At 42.3% G+C, this 21650-nt stretch overlaps 1 long non-coding RNA gene across 1 annotated transcript; it reads left to right on the top strand.

Annotated features, from left to right (window-relative positions):
- The first annotated feature begins 266 nt into the window (after positions 1-266).
- Positions 267-21579, top strand: LOC120382819. The gene is made up of 3 exons (XR_005588236.1): positions 267-485; positions 3040-3111; positions 21380-21579. It is a non-coding gene; the product is annotated as an uncharacterized LOC120382819 (long non-coding RNA).
- The last annotated feature ends 71 nt before the right edge of the window (positions 21580-21650 follow it).

Genomic DNA, 21650 nt, shown 5'->3' on the forward strand with positions numbered 1-21650 from the left:
TAAAATGCAGCTGAAAGGCTTTCTGCCAACCTAGCGGGCCCTGACCTAGATGGAACACCCCAAGGGGTGAGAAGATAGGTCAGCCTGTCTGAGAAAGGGTATCACCAGAAATAATTCTTTCAGCAAGTAAGGCAGGAGATGGATTATTTGAGGGTAACTCCTGACAAGGATTCAGGTGACACACCCAGCTGCGGGCAGCTGAGCCTAATCAGGTGATGCAAAGAGAAGCTGGATTAGGCCTAGAGGAGCCAGAGTGTTGGGATCTTGCTGACTATGCTCCAGGGGCGGGAGCTTTGTTTGTGTGTTTGATTTAGCTCTAGAAATGGAATGCAACTAGCAGAAACTTGCCACGTTTGTGTTATTCGGGTAAAAGAAAACTTCTGAAGCAAGCCCCAGTAACAGGCTTTTGTCTTTACCCTGGAGCCTCCTATGATCTCTCTCTAGACTCCTCCCTGGCCTTGCATGCTGCCTTTCTGCCAACAAAGGTATTTTCTGCTTGTTTGTTTAACATGAACATTTGTGCGAGAAGATATAGACTGAGAGCACCATTCATTTCATAAGGGACTCTGAACAGCTGTTGCATTATGTCTGGCCCACCCAGTGCCTTAGAACTATGGGGGCCTGAAGTTTGGGACACTGATGAAAGAGATGAGTTGTGGCCAGCTAGCGGGGGGTGATGACGTCAAAGATACTAGAGAGCAGGAAACAATAAGAGTGAGCATAGAATGTGACCTGTGGTCTACTGCCTTAGCCAGTGGGATGGAAGCAAAGGGTTGAATTGTGGAGATGTTGATGCAAGACATAACAGGGCTTGGTCTTACTAATATCTCAGAAGCTGCTGTCTCCCTTGTGGCTGCTAATCCCTCAGCTTGACCCTTCACCTGACCATGGAGTTGAAGATCTTGGTGTGTAGGACTAGGAAGAGATTCTTTTTATATATAAACAGATGGAGCCTATTACACACTAGCCACCTCCATCTCTGCTGTGTGCCTGGTTGTGTGCTATCATAAATACGTGTGTGTGTGTCTGTGGAAGTTGCTCTATTCCTCTGTGTGTTTTCTCTGCCTGCCAGAGGTGGCTTCTATGGTGGGAATGCAGAGAACCCTTGAAAATGCCAAGAATGTTGCACTAGAAATTCATCAGCTGGTGCATGAAAGGGTTTTAGGCTCTTGACATTTTGCCAAAACCAGATTTCCAGGTGAGATGAATTAGCAAATTTTCTCTCTCACAGTTTTACTTTCACCCAGCCCCACTCTGAACTCAACTTGCTTTTTGGCTTCTCTTCCTTATTATCTGTAACCATTGTAAAGGACTCTGTACCAGATCCTCAAATAGGTATTTAAGTCCCTTACTCCCCATGAGGATCTGGGCCTTAGTCCCCGATCCTTCATACATTTAAGCATGTTGTCAGAGGGTGAACTGACCCTTTAAGAGTCTGCCTGAAGCCAGGGTGTTCTGGGACTTGTGGTTCTCAGGTAGTAAAGGAACTAGGCATAGCAAGATAAACCAGGAGAGCTCTCAGGGGAGTTAGTAGAAGCAACCTTAGTGCAGAACAGTTAGAAACTTGAGGAGAGTCTTAGTGTCTCCTCAGGCAGAGATGCTGGAAATGGCTTAGAGGAATGTTTTTAAAGGACTGGAAAGATCTCTCAGCAAGAGGTGGTGTTTTGATCTCAAAAGATGGAGACGGAGGAGACCTGTAGCAGCGTGTAGATCACAACCAGAAGGCATTGGAGGAAATCCAGTGATAAATATTTGAGCACCACTCCTTGTGGTAAGGGGAAAAAGTTATCAGAACTTCTGCTAGGTTCCTTAGAACTCCTGGAAGAAGAGGGGAGCTCTGTTCTTTAGCTGATGGGTGAAGCTACCCACCCATTGAAAGGAAACTCTGCAGCGACTATATATCATGCCTGGCCAGATAAGTTACCATTACACACGCACGTAACTCTCTTCATGTGAGTGAAATCAATGAGATTGCTGGATATGAGTGACGTTTATGGATGTACTTCAGTGTTTGCAATACTAGGGACAGCTGTGTGTGTGTGTGTCATGTGGGAGGTGCTAGGCCGGCCCAGGGGAGGTGAGGTGGTGGGGGGCTAGGCTGGCCTGGAGAGCTAGCGGGGAGCCTGGTGCTGGCAGTGGAAGTCAGGCCTGCGCTCACTGGTGGGAAGCGGCAGCAGGAACCCTAGTCTGCCCTGCTCTGTCCCACCGTCTCTGTGTTGCTCGGGGGAGGGGGCGAAGCTGGAAAGAGGCAGGGCAGGGGTTTGGGGGAAGAGGTGGAGTGGGGGCGGAGAAGAACCTACATAAAATAGACCAATAACTCTCAACCTTTCCAGACTCCTGTACCCCTTTCAGGAGTCTGAATTGTCTTGTGTACCCCAAGTTTCACCTCACTTAAAAACTTACAAAATCAGACAAAAATACAAAAGTGCCCCAGCACACTATTACTGAAAAATTGCTCACTTTCTCATTTTTACCATATAATTATAAAATCAATTGGAAATAAAAAAACTGTACTCGCATTTCAACGTATAGTATAAACAAGTCATTGTCTGTATGAAATTTTAGTTTGTACTGACTTTGCTAGTGTTTTTATGTAGCCTGTTGTAAAACTAGGCAAATATTTAGATGAGTTGATGTACCCCCCAGAAGACCTTTGCATATGTGTATCCCAGGTTGAGAACCACTGATGTGATCCACTATGGCTATAATCGGCCCATCAGAAGTCAGATTTCCGAGTCATCTAGCATTTAGCTAATCTAATGGTGCTTCAAAGAATGAAAAATGAAGCGGTGTGAGATGCAGAGAAGAACTAGGATATAAAAATTGAAAAGGCACCTAAGTGACACAATTTGGATCCAGATGAGGGTGTTTGGATCTGAATGTCTTGGGTCAGGCCCATTTTTAAAAGAAACTAGACCCAATGGGGCTGTATCAGAATTTACTTCCATTATCAAAAGTGTGCTGTGTAATGCTGCTGATTGCCTTTAACAGCCCAGCTTCAGCCAAGAAACAGTAACTTATTCTTGTTTACTCTCCTAGAATTGGAAAACCTCTTATTCAAACACCACACTGTAAATTCCAGCTGCCTAAAATGGTGTCATTCTTATTCAGGTCAGTACTTCTGACTTCTTATGCTTGTGCAATTCTCAGGACAACTTAAGCCTGTAGCAACTCCAAAGATTGCAGTTTTCCATACTGTTGCTATGTGATATAATGTTGATTTCTGAGGCAGTATTTTCTTCAGTGTTCTTCAATCAATATCTAATAACAGGAGAAAGGAAAGTAATCTAGTTGTGGATGTGTATTTTCTCTTTCTGAATACTTACTCAGTTGTTCTCCTTTAACATCCTCTGCTGACTCTTGCACCCTAAGAGCTGCATGGAGTTAAAGTCCCATTTTTGTAACCCTTGCACTAAGTAGCACTAATCTGAAGTGAACAGGTTTAATCATACAATGGAGTGGTACAAAATGAAATATATACTGGTAAAATAGCTGGACTTCAAAGTCAGTTGTATATGCCATTTAAATACAATAACCCTTCAACTAGCTTCTTGGAAAACCAATGTTATACATGCAAACTACATCTGAGAATGGCAACAAGTGCTGCTTTTCAACCACTGAACTATCTATGATGTAACATGGGTAATAACTTTTACACAAAACTTAAATGACTGCATGGCAAGTTACATTACTAGAAAGTCTTGTAATGTTCCAGAGTCCTGGGGCTGGAGAAGTGGCACCCATAAATGAGTTAACTTGAGAGAGACAGCTTTCAGAAGCTGTTAGCCTTAGGGGAAAACCCTGTAGAGGTTAATATGGATAGAATCAATAGAGTTCTATAGGAGTTAATTTGTGTTCCATAAGAATTCTTCTAAAAGCGCAAATAATGTAATAAAGAATTACATCTCTTCTATAGACTTTCTAAACCAACCTGTAGGACTTTAATAGAGAATCATATCAACTCTACTGAATTCTAGAGGCTGGCTTAAAAGTTGTATAGACAGGCTATTGCTTTCATTTCTCTAGGACTTTCCTGTAAGGGAACAATTACATGTTGTTAATGATCCATTGACATCTGGTTGGTGACTCTGCAAAGTGGAATACTGTGGCAGCTCACAATATTCTCTCTGCCATACGCAGTTCACTTACTCTGATCCAGCAAAGCCATGTGCATAATTTTAAATACAAATTGACTTATTGAAGTTGGTACAATTATTAACATTCTTTAGGTTACATATGTGCTTACGCAGCTTGTGAATGAGGGTCTTAATTCCCTTAAATCATCTGCTTTCCTAGATCTTAATTACTCCTACTCTGAGCCTAATACAAACTCACCACACTTATTTGCTTTTAAAAGTGAAGGCAGTTACTGGTCATTTGAATGCTTATTCCCTCTTGAACATGTTAGGATTTAAAAACTACAAAGCAGTAGAGTTGGCTGAAAAATGTATGCCTGTGTGTGGGGGTGAGGGGGTTGATGAATATGATATACAAGACATGGTCTGACTGCTGCTAAAAATTATTTCCTAAGTTAAAATTTTAGTAAACTGATGTAGAGAACCACAACAATGTAGCCCAATGTTTTCCTGTAAATACCGCATCTCTCTTAAAAGGAACTGTGTTTATTTTTCATTGACCTTTTCCACAGGCACTGTGCCAGTGCAAATCTGGAGAAACTGGATTTTTTTTCTCTTTTCTTTGGAAATGCTTCAGAGATAAATATGTTTTTCGAAATGGCTGTAGAAACAGCATCTTACATGTATACCAGAACAATAGGCTGTGTGGTACCTCTAGTATCAACAGTGAAATAGCTTGCAGTTAGCTTATTGGAAAGAAGGGCCTTCTGCCTAGGTGTGAGCCATTTGAGTACAAAAGGCTTCAGCATTCATCAGTGGAAATATCTTTGTGCAACAGAGTAACATGCACTCAAATGAGTACCCTCTTAGTTCAAAAGCTCTTCCTTGTGGCAGGTAGCACTACGTTACGTACTGATGGTTTCCTGCCCCTGTGTACAATGCCATACGTGGACTGAACTTGTGTCTTTATTGGAAATATTTCTTCACCTAGACACTTTTTTCTTTCACATCCACAGTTGTTATAATGCAAGAGTCTTCCTGTCAGATCTGACATCCCAGCCCAAAGGCTATGCTAAAAACCATTCTGTTGTTGTAATGAACTGAGCTGTCATGGTGTGTACTGCTAGTGCAGACACAAAGTACTATGAGCTGCACTATTGGTACCATAATGCCTGTATTTATCTGGGCACCCTTGCTACTGGCTGACTAACATTGTATTCGTAGCCACTACTATGTGTAGGAAGGATGGTCTTGCAGTTAAGGTCTGGTTCAGATTCCTCAAAGTGTTAACACGCACAAGTTTTCTGGGAGCATTTTTCCATGGAACCTGGGGATGTTATAACACCTGTTTTATAAACACTGCAAATCCAAAATTAGCAGGGATAAGTGGAGGAATCATTTATCATCTTCTGGCCTCCTGAACCACCTTTTAAAAATGTCACAGATACATTGACACTTCTGCTGATGATTTAAATAGCAACCACCATCCAGCATCAACTGCTTTCTGAGCAGGCCAATACGTAGTTTCTGTCTCTGACTTCTTCTATATCAGATGACTCATCAGCATGCCTGAGAAACTCCCTGAGACTACAGACTCCAGTAGCAACCTCACAACAAACACTTGTCTAGGGCTTTTGATAGTATATGGGGTTTAGGACATAATCCTCTGGTTGCTCAGAGAATTACTGCTAAACTTGATGAGATAATAGTTCTTGTTGGCCAGCTTTTACAGGTATTCTAGGACTAAACCACTGGATTAGGTCTTGGGTAATCTAGGTTGAATTCCCAACTTTACCACAACTTCCTGTGTGACCTCAGGTAAGTCACTGAAATTGGTTTGCCCAATTTCGCCATCAGTAAAATGAGGATAGCAAGATTTCCTTTGCTTGGCTTGTCTGTTTAGATCCTAAATTCTTCAGAGGAGGGACGGTCTCTTACTAGGCATATGTATTGTGCCCAACAATAGGGCTTGCTATTGTAACTTATCTGGGGCCTCTAATTGCTATTCAATCTATCCCTTTTAGATACTTAAAAGGGACCCCAACTACCATAGCAACTGTTTCATAATCTTTTAAAGGCCGTATCCTCACAACACACCTGTGAGATGTCAAAGTACTATTTACTTATTTGATGGCTAGGAAACTGAGTCACAGGGAGTCTGACAGAGCAGAGACTTGAACCCTGGTCTCCAGTGTTACAGACAAGTGCCCTAATCACCAGGCAATTCTTCCCCTCTATTGGAATGCTCAGTACGCTGTGGACTGGCTCAATATACCCTTATGGCTTGGGCCCTTACATTGTGCTGAAGTTTTGTTTGATAGTATTACCATGTTGTCTTTCTATATCATGGCACCCATCAAATAAAAATACACTCACCGGTAGACCACTGTGGTACATTTGTATTGTCAAAGTGCCCCTTGATGTGCCCTAAAGAGATGGAAACAACTTTTATTCTAGTCCAGTTTAAAAAAAGGAAACTAGACACAAAAGGCTGCATTAAAATAACATTAAGGTTCTGACTCCAACTGGGAGAGGAAGGAAATTCAGTGTTAAGGCTGTCACACTTGGGCCTGCGTTCCCGGTTGTGCTGTGGTGTTCTGGTAAGAAATATGAAACGCTGATCCGCTACCCTTATGGTTCCTAGGCACAGAAGGGTTAGCTAAGAAGAGTGGCAGAATTAACTCTGAATGGCTTTATTTCAGTCAGGTTGAGACTGACTCTTTGGATGATTGTCTTGATATTTAATACATGATAATATTTAGCCCTCTTCTCTTGTAGAAATTAAAGCATTGTGCAAAATGAGTAAACATCATTTCCTGCTCTTTAAAAGATGGGGAAAGCAAGGCTTGGAGATGACAGGTGACTCGGTCCAGTTATACTTACAAAGTTATGAATAAAATCCAGATTTCTGAAGTGCCAGTCCGGTGCTCTATTCACTAGACAACAGTTTGTCACATGCCTATTGTCAGATGGCTCAACAAGAGGTTTTATGAAGACCCTTCATTCTCAATGATAACACACAGGTTGGCAGAGTGATAAATAATGAGCATAGGGCCATCGTTTGGAGCCATCTTGACCAGTTGGTTAAGTTGGGCGTATTCAAATAACATGCATGTTAACACAGCCAAATGCAAGGTCTTGCATCTGGGAACAAAGAACGCAGAACCTATGGAATGAGTGATTGCAGTTACTCTGAAAAGGATTTAGGGGTTATAGTGGCCAAGCAACTGAACACAAGATCTCAATGTCCTGCTGTGGCAAAAAGATCTAACACAATCCTTGGATGTATAATCAGAGGAGTTGGAGTAGGGGGGTGACTTGTTATTTATTTTACCTCTGTATACAGCATTGGTGAGACTGAGACTGGAAAACTGCATGCAGTTCTGGTGTTACCCTGTTAACAAGGCTGTTAGAAAAAATTGGAGAGGGGGCAAAATAGAACCACTCAATAAACAAATTAAAGAGCTGAGGCTGGAGAGAAAGCTTTGCAGTGAGTGACCTTAAGGCATGTCTACACTTAGAGCTGGAGGTGTAACTTCCAGCTCAAGGCAGCATTCCCATGGTTGTTCTGATAGAGGTAGCGCACTGAAAATAGCATCGCCTCAGAAGCATGAGCCGAGGGAGGGGCTCGCCACCCAGAGTACATACCTAGCATCTCGGACAGCTATGTACTTAGCGCAGTTAACCGCTGCTGTTGCTCATGCTGCTGTGGCTACATGCTATTTTTAGTGCACAAGCTTGATCAGAACTAGTGGAGGTACGTTTCCTCGAGCTGGAATTTATACCTCCTACTCAAAGTGTACACATACCCTTTAAAGAGCTTGATCTGTTTAGCTGCTTAAAGTGAAGATTGAGAGGTGTTGAAGTTCCTTGAAGGGGAGAAAATACCAGGTATTAAAGGGATTAAATCAACCCGAGAAAGGCATAGCAAGAACCAATGGTTGGAAGCTGAAGCTAGACAAATTCAAACGGTGCATTAGGCGTACATTTTTTAACACTGAGAGTGTTTACCCCTCTGAACAAACTACCAAGGGAAGTGGTGGATTCTCCACTTCTTGAAGTCTTTGAAGTCATCAGGAATGGTTGCCTTTCTGGAAGATTATATTCTAGTCAAACAGAACTACAGAGCTGTCTTGGTGAAATTTAATAGCCTATGCTATGCAAGAGGTCACTGATTTAATGGTTCCTTCTGGCCTTAAAATCCTTGAATTAATATTTAATGTGGGACCCAATGCGTAGAAAAGCAATACTTTTTAATTTTTCTCTGAAAATGAGCTCTGTCCTACTCAAGGCATACGTCCTGTTTGGATGTTTGCCAATGGCATAACTACAGGATTAGAAGAGAACTTTTTTGATTTTGTTCTCAAGCAGTTGAAGTAGCTGTTGTAGAACCACAGTTACCGCTAGCACTATTTTCTTTAGTATGGCCCACCACCACCAATATTTCATCAGAATCCTCTGTCAATCCTGTATTTTCAAATGCAGGATACAAAGTTCCTAAAATGAACTTGGCAAATACTCTCGCACCCACACTATCAAGTGTAGGAGCTTTGGTTATGGGAGTTCCAATTCTCCCTCCTAAATGCTGATTGCAAAACTTATGACTCTGCCTTTACCCAGCTCTGGGGAGGACACTCCTAAACAAACATTTCTCTCATTTAGACAAAGAGAAACTACAGAACTTCCCATTACATCACTTAACCATTCTGTGACCCTCTGCAGCTGCATCACGCACCTTAGGATTGCTTTTACAGAAATACAACACCCTGAACCTACGAACCTTTACACTCCAGTAGTCTGTGCTCATATGTAGTTTCACTGGCTTTAGTGGAGCTATAGGTTTGAGTAAGACAACTATGGAGTAAGGTTGTTTGTAGGATCAGGCCCCAAATTCTTTAAATTAGCAGGATCATTTTAGTGCACTGATAAAACATTTTTTTCCAGCTATTAAAATATCAGGCATTTCTGAGCACTAGTAGGAAAAAAACTGTATTGATTCATTCATTAGGACAGTGAAGCTCTACTAGATGAATAATTTCATATTCTGTACAAATTGGCATCCCGTCAGTTTTATATAAACCCTAAAGAAGCATTTACTTCTGGTGCTCCCAGTTTATATAAACTTGATGTAATAGGTACCCACGATAATTTATCAAAATGAAAATGTAGCTAGTCTCTCGGAATAGGAAATCAACTTCCTGGAGTAAAGACAACACTAAACCCTCATTTTCCAGTTCCCAGAACATAACACCCAGACCAAATACAGCACTCTCTCTTTTTTAAACACTATAAAGAGTTTGTCTTCCATGGAGGAAAAAAAGAGTGGGGGGGGGGGGCCAAGGATTCAGCTGAAGTTTGATGAAAAATTTCTTCCAAAAAATCTGAAATTAAAACAGTTTCCATTTTGAACTCATTTGTCTTCTTGACAAGTGCTAAAGCTCACTAAAACATTTTGGATTTTTCTTTAAATTGTCCAAAATTTGGAAGAAAAAAATAAAAAATTTGAAAAAAGTTTTTGCAGGAACTGACCCTTGGCTTGTAATTTGAAGAGGTACATAAGGGAGGGGTGAAAGGGTATGGAGATACCAATTGAGATATAGTCAGAATAAATAGAAAGGATAAAACCAGTCCAGATCTCTGTGTTAGCCTTTAGCACCCATTCAAAGTACCAACACAAATGTTTGGTTCTAATAAAGATGGACTAGAATCAGGGGTGGCTCCAGGCCCCAGCACACTAAGCGCATGCTCGGGCGACATGCTGCGGGGGGCGCTCTGCCGGTCGCTGGGAGGGCGGCAGGCAGGCCGAAGCCAAGGGACCAGCGGACCCGCCGCAGGCACGCCTGCGGGAGGTCCACCGGAGCCACGGGACCGGCGACCGGCAGAGCGCCCCCCACAGCATGACGCCGTGCTTGGGGCAGCGAAATATCTAGAGCCGCCCTTGACGAGAATTGTATTTAATATGGTGTAGTGACGCGGTGTGGCTCCCCACCGCCCCGGAGTGGGACTAGCCCATCCGGAGGCTGGAGTGGGCGGAGCTAGGGAGCTCTGAGCCCGCCCCTCAGAGGGTCAGGTGGCGACCTGGAAGTATAAAGGCTCGCCCTCAGAACTCAGTAGGGCCCCAGCCACCGCGGAGGCCAGATGTCTCCAGCCTAGCCCGCGACTGGGAAACCCCTGTGGCCCAAGGTGCCTGCCAGGATTGGCCGGCCTGGCCCCGCACCCGCTACCCGGAGGAGCTGCCGGCCTGGGCCAGCCCTGCGCCCGCTACTCCGAGGAACCCATGGTGCTGGACCCCCTGGAGGACACCACCGTGACTCAGGTACCACAAGAGGGGGAGTCCGGAAGTAGCCTGCGGGGCAGCTGACCCTAGTCTGGCTGCAGCACCGCCAGAGCCCATGTCGGTGTGTTGTGGCCGGGATCCCCACCGACGCAGCAGCGGGTCGTCGGCTGCTGCTAGGGCCCCGGGCTGGGATGCAGTGGAGTGGGGGGGGGGGCCTGCGTCCCCCCTGGTGGGTGGCCGTCTCCCCCCTCCCAGGCCTTGGAGGCTTGGGCCTACTGTTATTGCTCAGCCCTGCCTGAGCCCCTGACTCACTGCTGCCCTGCCCTGCCCCAGCCGTTTATACTGCCAGTGCTCAGCTCCTGCCGACGGGGCCTGAGTATCTGACTCCTTGCTGCACTGTCCTGACTCTGGGCCTGGGCTCGTTGCTCCTACTGTCCTGTCACTGCTCAGCCCTGCCTGAGCACCCGACTCATTGTTGCCACGCCCTGACCCTGGGCCTGGGCTTACGGTGCTTATTCCAGTTACCGCAAGGGCCGCCAGGAAAGACTCCCGCGGCCGGACTAATTCTCCAAACCTCAGCAGTGTGTAGTGAGCCGGTGTGGCTCCCCGCCGCCCTAGAGAGGGCCAAGCCTCGGCCAGCACTTCTACATATGGGCACAATCCTGCAACAGTTATTCCTGAGTATCCCCTTAACAACAGTAGGACTGTCTTGCCTGCCACTAGGTGCACTTTTGAGTGATCTGTTAGGTCAGAAGGGTGCTCTACAAGGGGTGCATTCTCATACAGGCTACAGTCTCATACAACTTGCTATTGAACACTGTCTTCGGAGCCAATACCCTGAGTTACAAAGTGAGCCTACATTGCTGAGAACAACATTACAACGACTAGTATTGCTAACTTCTAACTACTGTAGTATATGCCCGTGTTTATAAACAGGAGTGGATGCTCCTTATTACCCCAAGAACTAGAACTGCTTTCAGTACTTGATGTGGAATTAATTGGTCTCGTGTATTCAACAGACACTAAGTTAAGTCTTTGTGTACATTCAGATGGATTTTTGATTAGCAGCCCCTTCCTAGCACCATCTATTATACAGTGTTTATCGGGACTTGCAGCTCACTTCCTCCTTTAAGAAAAATATTGAAATTTGTGCAATAAACAACTTGCCCAGTAAACAAATCCATATGCTCCTGTTTTAGGAAGTCCTCGGCCTTTCTTTCAAAGCAAACAAAACCTGATTTTACTTATTCAATAATGGCTTGGGTGGGCTGTTTTTTTAGGGTACTGCAGGAATCTTGCCTGAAGTCTTAAAAGGTCATCTACCCTGACATCTTGCAGTGTTGTGGGGCCTGAATGTGATGGACGTGTGTATTTGAGATCTCTCTTGGTGTATCATTTCTTTTTATCCCCCCTTAAGCTAGGGGTTGCCCTCACCAGACCTCAAAGTTTAAAACAAAGTCAGTTTAAAAAAAGCCAAACACTCTCTGCTCCCAAGCGTACTCTATAGAAAACCAGCAGCCCACTGGAGCAAGTATTTCCATTTTTCAGAAAACCTCTTTATTGTCTTAATGTCCATGTGCTTCCCTTCGTAATAGATTTGCTATGGTACCTCAGCACTGTGAACTAAGTAAAAGTCTCAGTCCTGCAATGTGATGAGGGCAAAGACTCACTGAAGTCAGTGAGACACTGTACGGGCTCAGGAGTCATGTGTATCACACTGTGGACTCACGTGTTTCCCTTAAACAGTGTCCTGCAGCTCCTACTCACTAGGTCTTACATTATTCATAAGGTGCATGTGTTTACCATCACTGTCACTTAAACAACCATTAAAGTGATTAGTCTGAGAATTTCTCAAATGGCTGTTGTAAAATTGAATTTTGCTAATGAAAATACCAACCTAGGTTTTGTGTTTTATTTCTTATGTGAATTCTACTACATGGAAACTCAATACAGCTTTAATGTCAATTACAGTAAAGTTATGGATGTGGGTAATGTCACTGCAACTAGCAATATGGGAAAATGTCTATTTTTAATTGGGGTTGACAATTGGGGTTGACATTCTGTGCAAGGATTACAACCAATGTCCCAATTAAGTAGTGTATCTTCTTGCTCTGAGCCTCTGCAAAAGGGTGCATTAGAAAAAGCCTTCCTGTAGCCTTTCAGCAATGCTGAAGTGTTGTGTAGCTGCTTTGTTGACTTTGGATCTGACCTGGCCAGGTACTGAGTAGCTCCTAGGAAATCTGCCACAGTCTAAAGTTACAAACCTACAATGTCTCTCCCCATTATATATGCCATTTAAGCCTGTATACAGTGTGGAAACAAAGAACCAGCTGCATGTGTCTTGTCATAGCAAGCAGTTGCCAAAATATTTTTTTGGTTTTGGCAAGAAGAGAGAAATCTAATTATTTCTTAGCTTTCAGTCTTCAGTATCTCAAGGCTTTTGGAGCTTAATGTATATACACTACAAGTGAGATCCTCAGCTGGTGCAAATTGGTGTACTTCAGTTGGCTACAATGGACTCGGGCCAGTTTACACCAGCTCAGGATCTGGCTCCAAGTTTTTAGCATCAGAATGAACCTTCATAAAGCTATTACATGGGCAGAGATGCATAATACTTTGGATGAAAGATGACTTCTAAAGTAGCATCTTTCTGTTGGATTTGGGCATCACATGGGCTATTTAACCTTGTGCAGAAAGAGACTCATTGGTGATGGATTTTCAGCAAACCATCATCAAATCAACTCCCCCCCCCCTTTCCTGGGTGCAGATAATTGCAGGCATAGGCATAGACTTCCTGGGGGAAGTCCCAGGCCCTGCCCTCACTCTGCCCTATTCCACCCCTCCCCCACCTCTTCCTGCCCTGCTCCTTTCCCTCCCGCCCAGCACCTCCTGCACACTGCTGAACAACTGATTACCACTGTGTGGGAGCTGCTGGGGGGATGAGGGAGGAGCTGATCGACAAGGCCACCAGTGGGTGCTGAACACCCACTATTTTTTTCCATGGGTGCTCCAGCCCTAGAGCACCCATGGAGTTGGCTCCTATGATGGCAGGTGAATTTTATAGGCTCTAGATGGTTAACTATGTGGCTTGTAGGTGCATTCAGGGAGCTAGATGTCTCCGAGCTATACAGTGAGCTTGCAATTATTTGTACCTCTTTGGCACTGGATGAGAAGTCTACAGGGAAACCTCAGAAGTGACGTTGTCTCCTGTATTACCCACACAAAACCACAAAGAGAAAACACCCAAATAAGTGCTTGGTACTCTACAAGAGAAGCTTTTTCAAAATAGGTCTTCAGACATAGCAACAACCCTTGGAACATAAGAGAAGATTTGTAACGGGCTTTGAAATTTTTCAACAAAAGACACTATAGATCTGGATGTGTTAAGTGAGCAATAAAATGATTATGATTAAGCACCTGGAGGTTGTTAATGTTCTCTACATGAAAGGAGAGAGAATTTCCTTTCTTCTTTTCTTGATAGCACAAATTAAAAACAAAGCCAGCTGTTCCGTCTAAAATGACTTTAGTTTAAATCTTTCTTGCTCAATAATCTTTTCATTATACGCTTCCTGCTGGGATAATTTTGAGCCAACCCATGCTACTGAACATGCAGTACAGTTAGTTAGTTCAGAATCTACTCTTCCCCTCCCCCCACCCCCCTTGAATCATTAAAATTTCTTTGTCTGTCTGACAAGGCAGAGCAGAGATTTTTATTTTTATGTTTTTTATTTATTTAAATCAAGAAACAAACCACTCTTCATGAGAGGCTAATCGTGTGCTGGACACTTGTGTAACATTCTGAAGGGGAGTCACGAATAGGACAAACAGTGAGAAGCATACGGATCCATATGTGTAACAGGCTCTGCCCGTTATCCTGAACTGGGTTACACTTCTAACACAGGCCCTTCCAGCCCTACATTTCTATGACTCTATTGGCTTTCAAACTGCAGTAAGTCTCTACCATCTATGAGCCTGGTCAAAAGCCTGTTGAAGGCAATGGGGAAATGCCCAATGACCTGAATGAGCTTTGGAGCAAGCTCTATACAGGGTGTGTGGAGAGGGGGGAGTAATATGAAACCTATCAATCAAGAGGCCCAAGTAACAAATCTTAGATCCAGATGAGCATCTGACCCTCCAAAGTCCGAGAGGGAGATCGGGTAGTTCTACACTTGATGGCCCAGTGTGGGTAACCAAAATTGTGACAAGCAAGTCCGGCTAGAATAACAGGCTCGCTGGCTCATGTTCTTTCAGGGAGAAGTTGTTTCAGCTGAATGGGGTTACTGATATGTGGCTACGCAGGATGCAAAAATGAGTTGGCAGGATCATTTTATTTCTAGCTATTGAACTACTTTTGCATTTTGTTACTTTTGCATTATTAATGTCAAAGAATTCCTTTCTGTGTCAAGAATGACGACTAAATGCTCATAACTCCCACATCTGGATCTTTAATGTGGCAGCCACTGTTTTGCATTGCAAAAGATTCACTTGCAAAAAATGACAGATTTCACTCTGGATACTCTTTTGAATAACCACAGTCTCAAAGCCCTGGTCTGTGGCAGCCACTGTTTTTCATTGCAAAAGATTCACTTGCAAAAAATGACAGATTTCACTCTGGATACTCTTTTGAATAACCACAGTCTCAAAGCCCTGGTCTGTGGCAATCTGTATTTATTGAGACATTGTCTGTGTGAGATACTGCCATTTTCTTTGTTCTGCACCACCAGGACCACTAGAATGGTGTGTTGGGTCATATACAGTTCTCTTTGGATTCTATAATCTCATCTAAAGTAGAGCTGGGTGAATAATGGAAAATACATTCCATTTATATTCATTCCACTTTGAAACTCGCTTCCTCTTTTACAGCCATTTTGTGCATGCATGTTTCATTTGGCTTTTCACAAACATTCTAGTGAATTGCTAAATGAGTGAGAAACCAGAAAATGTTAAGTGAATATTCATGAAAAACACCCTTTGAGTTGACAACTACCAGATGCCATGGGCCAGGTCAAAATGGAAGTATATTTGCTCTGCACTTGCTACATATTGGTGTAAATGAATACACAAAGTGCAGGACAAACCTGAAACTGGCCTGATAAGTCATGCTTAAAAAGAACCACACCATGAGATATGAAGAGCTATAGCCACCAAAGCCCAGATCTACAAAGCCGTTTATGCTCCTAACTTCCATTGTGGCCCAAATGACTTGGTAAATTTCAAATAAGAATTCCAACCTGTTCAGACAAATAGCATAATCCATTGGAAAAATGGTTTAAACGATTCACCAACCTCTAATCTAAACACAGAGTGCTCCAAATAACTTTTAATTTATATTAGTTATAACAATTGTTAGTGATGGGTTATACATCTGAATTCTGTAATTCCCCAAACTGCCTTTTATATGACTTGTTTCTGAATTACTTGGTATTTTCAAGTGTGATTACTAAGGGTCAGATTTTTAACTTTTGACTTCAGTGGGAGTTAGGCAACTACATAGCTTTAAAAATCTGGCCCTTAACCAATAAAGACTGGGAGTGGATGGGCCATTATACAAAGCAAAAGTATTTCCCCATGCTTTTCTTCTCCCTTCCCCAGTTCCTTATATCTCCTTGTCAAGTGCTGGAAACGGGCCATTTTCATTACCACTACAAACAGTTATTTTTCTCTCCTGCTGACAACAGCTCACCTTAACTCATCACTCTCCTTATAATGTGTATGGTAACACCCATTGTTTCATTTTGTGTGTGTGTGTGTGTGTGTGTGTGTCTTCCTTCTGTATTTTCCACTACACGCACCTGATGAAGTGAGCTGTAGCCCATGAAAGCTTATGCTACAATAAATTTGTTAGTCTCTAAGGTGCCACAAGTACTCCTATTCTTTTTGCAGATACAGACTAACATGGCTACTACTCTGAAACCTGTTATTTAACTGTGTATCTGCATGTTACTTTATAAATACCATATAACCAAGATACCCATGTATTTGGCCTTTTAGAATAAAGTAATTGAAAGAATGATAATGTAATTCCAGGGTAATTTGATGCAGATGAGCATGGACATGTTATTATAAGCCCTGACTGGGGCAGCAGTATCTTAGAAAACTCCATCTTCTGACTATGTTGCTGGAGGACTCTTTCTGTGTAAAAGGGGGCTCTCATTGTCTGAAGTCCATTGATAGATTACATGTAGAGAAGTCAGCTGTGCCCAGATCTTGCAATAAATTGTTCTGCCATAACTTCCCCCTATGGATTTGTCATGGTATGTTGTTATATTAAAGAAACTTCAGATGCTAGTGAAGCAAACAAATGATTGGTGCTAATTTTCTGGCCTTTCTCCTGCCCCAGAGAGCTCTAATTGAGATTCCTCAGCTGATTGCTGGTAGGTCCTTTGTTTCAAGACGTGTAGTAGAAATGTTTTACAGTGCATCAGAAAACACTTTTTATGTCACAAAACACCCCCTTTTAATTACAACAGTGGCTCAGGAGAATGAGTTCAATCATTTCAGATAACCAATTTCAAAGAAAATTGACATCTCAATTTCCCATATTTTAGAGGGTTTTTTCCAAATATTACTCAACACAAATAGATTTGCCTTTTTGCACTAGCTCAGTTAGTTGTCCCTTAAAAATGCATGAAATGAATTGAATAGGCTTGTACTGTAGGGTGGGGAGACAGAAGATTGTTTCACTAAGAACTTTGGACGTGACTCAGATGTATAGTTCTTAGAGACCCCAATGGAAAGCACAGTTAAATCCTCAAGCAGGTTTTGTTTTATTACTTTCAGGGAGAGGAAGTGTTCCTAGTCACATTATGTGCAAGAAATATGATGTAAAGTGTAATTCTTTGACGTTGTTGCACCTCAGAGTGTCTAATTATAGCAGGAATCTGTGATCACCCAAGGCCCCACAACATCATATCCTCACTGTGCTTCCAAACATAAAAGGGACCAGGATGCCAGGAAAAAAAAAAGTGCTGACCAATCAGCTAACTCCAAACCAGTTGCAAAATTGTGATGGGACTGAAGCTACATTTGGGGGAAAGCTTGCTTTAGCAATAGAATATATAAGTGTATCAAAACAGCTTTTCTTGCCCGAGAACCTTACGTCCTTTGTATTGCAAATAGTTCTAAATCAACTCTTCTGCAAGTTCAGGTACGAAGCATCAGACAATGGCCAATTGCAAATGATCATGTTCACTACTCAAGCAGCATGCACACAGGGGTTTTCATAAACTGATCAGCACTTTAACCATGAAATGCCAAATCTACTGTGCTATAACCATGTTTGAAGAACGTTCAAAGACGCTGGAAACAGGGGTTAAGGTGGGGACAAAACATTGGATCACATTTCCAGTGCAGAGCTTTCACTCTAGTATATGAATGGAGCTCACTCCCTGTATCTGCCTCCTCTACAAGTCACCCGCAGTTCTGAAGACTGGAAATTGCATTTTTTCCCAGATCTTTTTCCACTTTAGTATTTTCCCTTAGTCCTTATTTGTATTTATTTGCAATACAAAACATACATAGGCAGCCATCCCACACTCTGGTTCCCCCCCGATATAACCATTTCATAACAAGATGATAGAACATTTTAATAGGTTTGCCAAACATGTGTCTATTGCTCAAGTATTTACATAATTAAAAACAGATTTGTTAGACGCTTGCACCTTATTTCCAGTCTGGGTATTTCTAACTTTCGCTTCCAACTCTTGGGTCTTTTTAGTGCCCTTTTCTACTAAATGAAGGATAATCGTCTCTCTCGATAGGTGCTAACACTCCATGATCATGTCACCTCGATTTTTTCTTCAATAAGCTAAATGGGTTGAGCATCTTAACTCTCAAAGTCTGGAAACATGCCTTAGATGAATTGTTCTTTACATTACGTGTGATGTAAAGTAGCGTGGCTGGTCTTTCTATCACACACAAGGCTGACGGGAGGAAATCCTGGCCCCACTGAAGTTAACTGCAAAACTGCCATTGACTTCCATGGAGGCACGATTTCATCTACTATATTTTTTCCTGTGGACACCAATGGTCTTTATCTTTACAAGAGACATCTGATGTTCATGGCTATTCTATGGCTCTGAGAAAAGGAAATTTAAACAGTCTTCCAAATTTCCTTATCAAAGTAGAGAAATTGTTTCTCACATACCAGTTGAAAAAATTAAGTAATACAGATCTTATGTATATCCACTCAAGTGCCTGATCCAGTGTCCACTGCAATAAATAGGAGTCCTCCCCTTGACTTGGATCAGGTCCAAAGTGTATATAAAAATAGGAAGCTCTTTTGATACAGACACTAAAAAAATACAATCCATACAGATTGTTCCCATGCAGAAAATCCTTTGGGTTTTGGCCATGTATCAATCGAAAAATCCAACCTCCTGTAAAACCACAATCTAATCACACCACACACTTGGTGAAACTGCAGAACAATCACGCTTGTCGTTGCTGAAGAAAAGCCTGCTGTTAAACGTCAATCTTTCTATCACCAATAGGAAAATCAACTTCCAGACTGTTTACAGATCCAGTTTGGGGACAGCTGGGCCTGATCCCAGACAAACTTCCTCTGTGATAATTGCTAACATATCAGCACAACACGGAGATTTTGTTAACTGAACCCATAATTTGTTTAAAAATCTATCATGCATCAAGCAGTCTTCCTGAAGAGATTTATTTTCTTATACAGATAGAGGGCACTCTGGGGTACCAGTGATACCTTATTTTCATATTTACACAACCAGAATTAAATTTGACACCAAACCCCCTTTTTCCCTGGTCTATGTATTTGGTCTGGAAACTGTGGAATGCATTTGGTTCAGATAAAAGACATTATAGGACTTGAACGTTGGGAAATCATGATGCTTTAAGAGTCAGCCTACAATACTCAGATGCTTAAAGTTAAGCAAGTGCTTTGCTGGATCAAGGCTTAAGCAAGTGCATATTACATCCAAATAAAACAGGGGTCTCAAACTCAATTTACCTTACGGCCAGGGCCAGTCCTCAAATCCTCCCAGCGGGCCAATCATGTCACTGAAGATGGTGTTCAGAAAAGAAAACGTTTATTTTTTTATTTCTAATTTCTTAGAAACAATAAAACTGTCATTCAACTTTCTACAATTCTTTGCCTGCCAGAGAGTTTTTAGTGTTTACCAGACACCTGGCAATGCTTCAGTTCTGTCAGTTTGTTGATGTTTGGCCTCAGTGACTGAGCAGTGGAAACCTTCAGGATTGCAGCAAGGTGTGCATCAGAGAGTTGTGTTTGGTATTTTGACTTGTTTATATTCACTGTGGAAAAAAGTGACGCTGCCTCCATGGCTGACTCTGCCTGGCGACTAGTGATGGTATCGCCGTCCCTCTCCCCCAGCCAATGGGAGCTGCAGGGGGCAGTGCCTGCAGCAGACATTGCTGGCAGCATGTGTCTCTCCTCCATGGGCCACAGTGAGGAGGTTCTCGGGCCGCAGATGGCCCACAGGCTGGGACTTTGAGACCCCTGAAATAAAACCTGTCCTGATGCTCATACCTTCATCATTTAGTGATAGGATACCACAACCAGTCATGCAGACAAGAGAAAATAGTTTTGGTTATACATTTGAGATATATACTAAATTACAGATCAGATATTTTTCAGTTAAACCTTCTAATTCAAGGGTGGACCATAACATTTTCCCCCATTGGCTACAAAAGGAATTGGCATAGGATTAGAATATTGTTTCCAAACTAATGTGAGTGCACTCTCATCTCCTGCCCTTCGAGGAAGATTTGGAGAGTCTCCATATGTGTTTTGAAATTCCTGGACCAGAATAAGCCATCAAAAATATTTTGCAACATGTGGGTTTTATGATAATGGGGAAGAGGGAGCGTTCAAGTTTGGATTTTAAAAGAAAGATTTCATGTTAGGCTTCCCAGACTTCCCACAGCTGTGGAAGTCAGACTGATTTGTTTTATTCCATTATTCGCAGTCTCTTCAAGAATCTTTCATCTGAAGACTTGAGTATTATTACATATTTCTTGTTACTAAGCCCAAGCAATAATCAATTTTGTCTGTGTTCAATGAGCAGTTGTTACATTTAATTTTAGATTATTTTCCAGTTCACATGTTCCCTGGTACAGAAAACAACTAATCAATAAGACCTTTTCATAACAGAGAATTCCCATTCCAGGATCACTAGAAATGTACAGGAGTATTGTACAGTACTAGGCAATCAGCTTTGATGTCAATAGTTAACTCTGCCATACCTTTTCATCACATTGTAGGATTAGACCTCCACATTGCATTCTTTAAATACCATAGTACTACTCTCCAGGTTTCACTGTAAATCTTGCATCTACAATGTACATCTCTCCCTGAGACTTGTGTCAATCATGGATTGATGCAGAAGTATTTGGAGGTAAAACACATCCTGAAAATGTTTTGGAGAGGACTAGATCTTGTACAACAATCATATATCAGAGAAATGTGAATGTAACCAACTCCCCTGCTGACCTTTATTTTACTGTATCTGTTTATTTAAAACAGGAAAAATAAGCCCTTTGGGTTAGTTAATACCTTAGATAACTAAAATATACCCAGCCAGCCCCAATTCCTGACCACTTCCTTGTTTACTTTGCTTCTTGGCCAGGAGCATTTCACATGTATATTTTTCAATTCAAGACCCTATCCTTGGTCACTAAAACCAGAGATGAGGCTCCCAAGTCACTTAGACATTTTTGAAAACATTCCTTGTGCCACATAAATAGACAAGTTCTTATAATGCTCCAGCATTTAGATATACCAGAATCCTGATCTACTGTTATTCCAATCATTTGGACAAACTCTGAAGTAGAACATCATCAAGAGGTTCAAAGGCAAGTAGAATGCTCCACTGAGTCAAGAGTGCTATGCTATGTTACATCACAACTGGATCGGACCCAATGTTTTTTATTTAAAATCCTTTGCGAAGATTGGGGTGGGGGTGAGAAACAAAATGTTACGTATAATGAACTTATTTTAAGCAAATAATTGTACTCTTGTATGGCTCTGCTTTCAAAGGAAGATGAGGAAGTTCTGGTGGACTAGACATATAGTGCCAACCGATAGGCGCAAATGGAACACCGGTCTCCAATAGGACCATCTGAGCTTGGACTTCTGCATCCTCGCTATCAGCACCAGGACTGTTACTCTGGATGTAAACTGGAGGGCATCTACTAGAGGGAGAGATTACAGTGGACAACTGACTGACTTTTCAACTGCTTAGCAAACTAAAGCAATAAAGTGAGTTTGCGCATCTGAAACAATGTCAAGACTTGCTATCTTTGTGCTC

The sequence above is a fragment of the Mauremys reevesii genome, linkage group 15, assembly GCF_016161935.1.
Source record: "Mauremys reevesii isolate NIE-2019 linkage group 15, ASM1616193v1, whole genome shotgun sequence".
NCBI lineage: Eukaryota > Metazoa > Chordata > Testudines > Geoemydidae > Mauremys > Mauremys reevesii.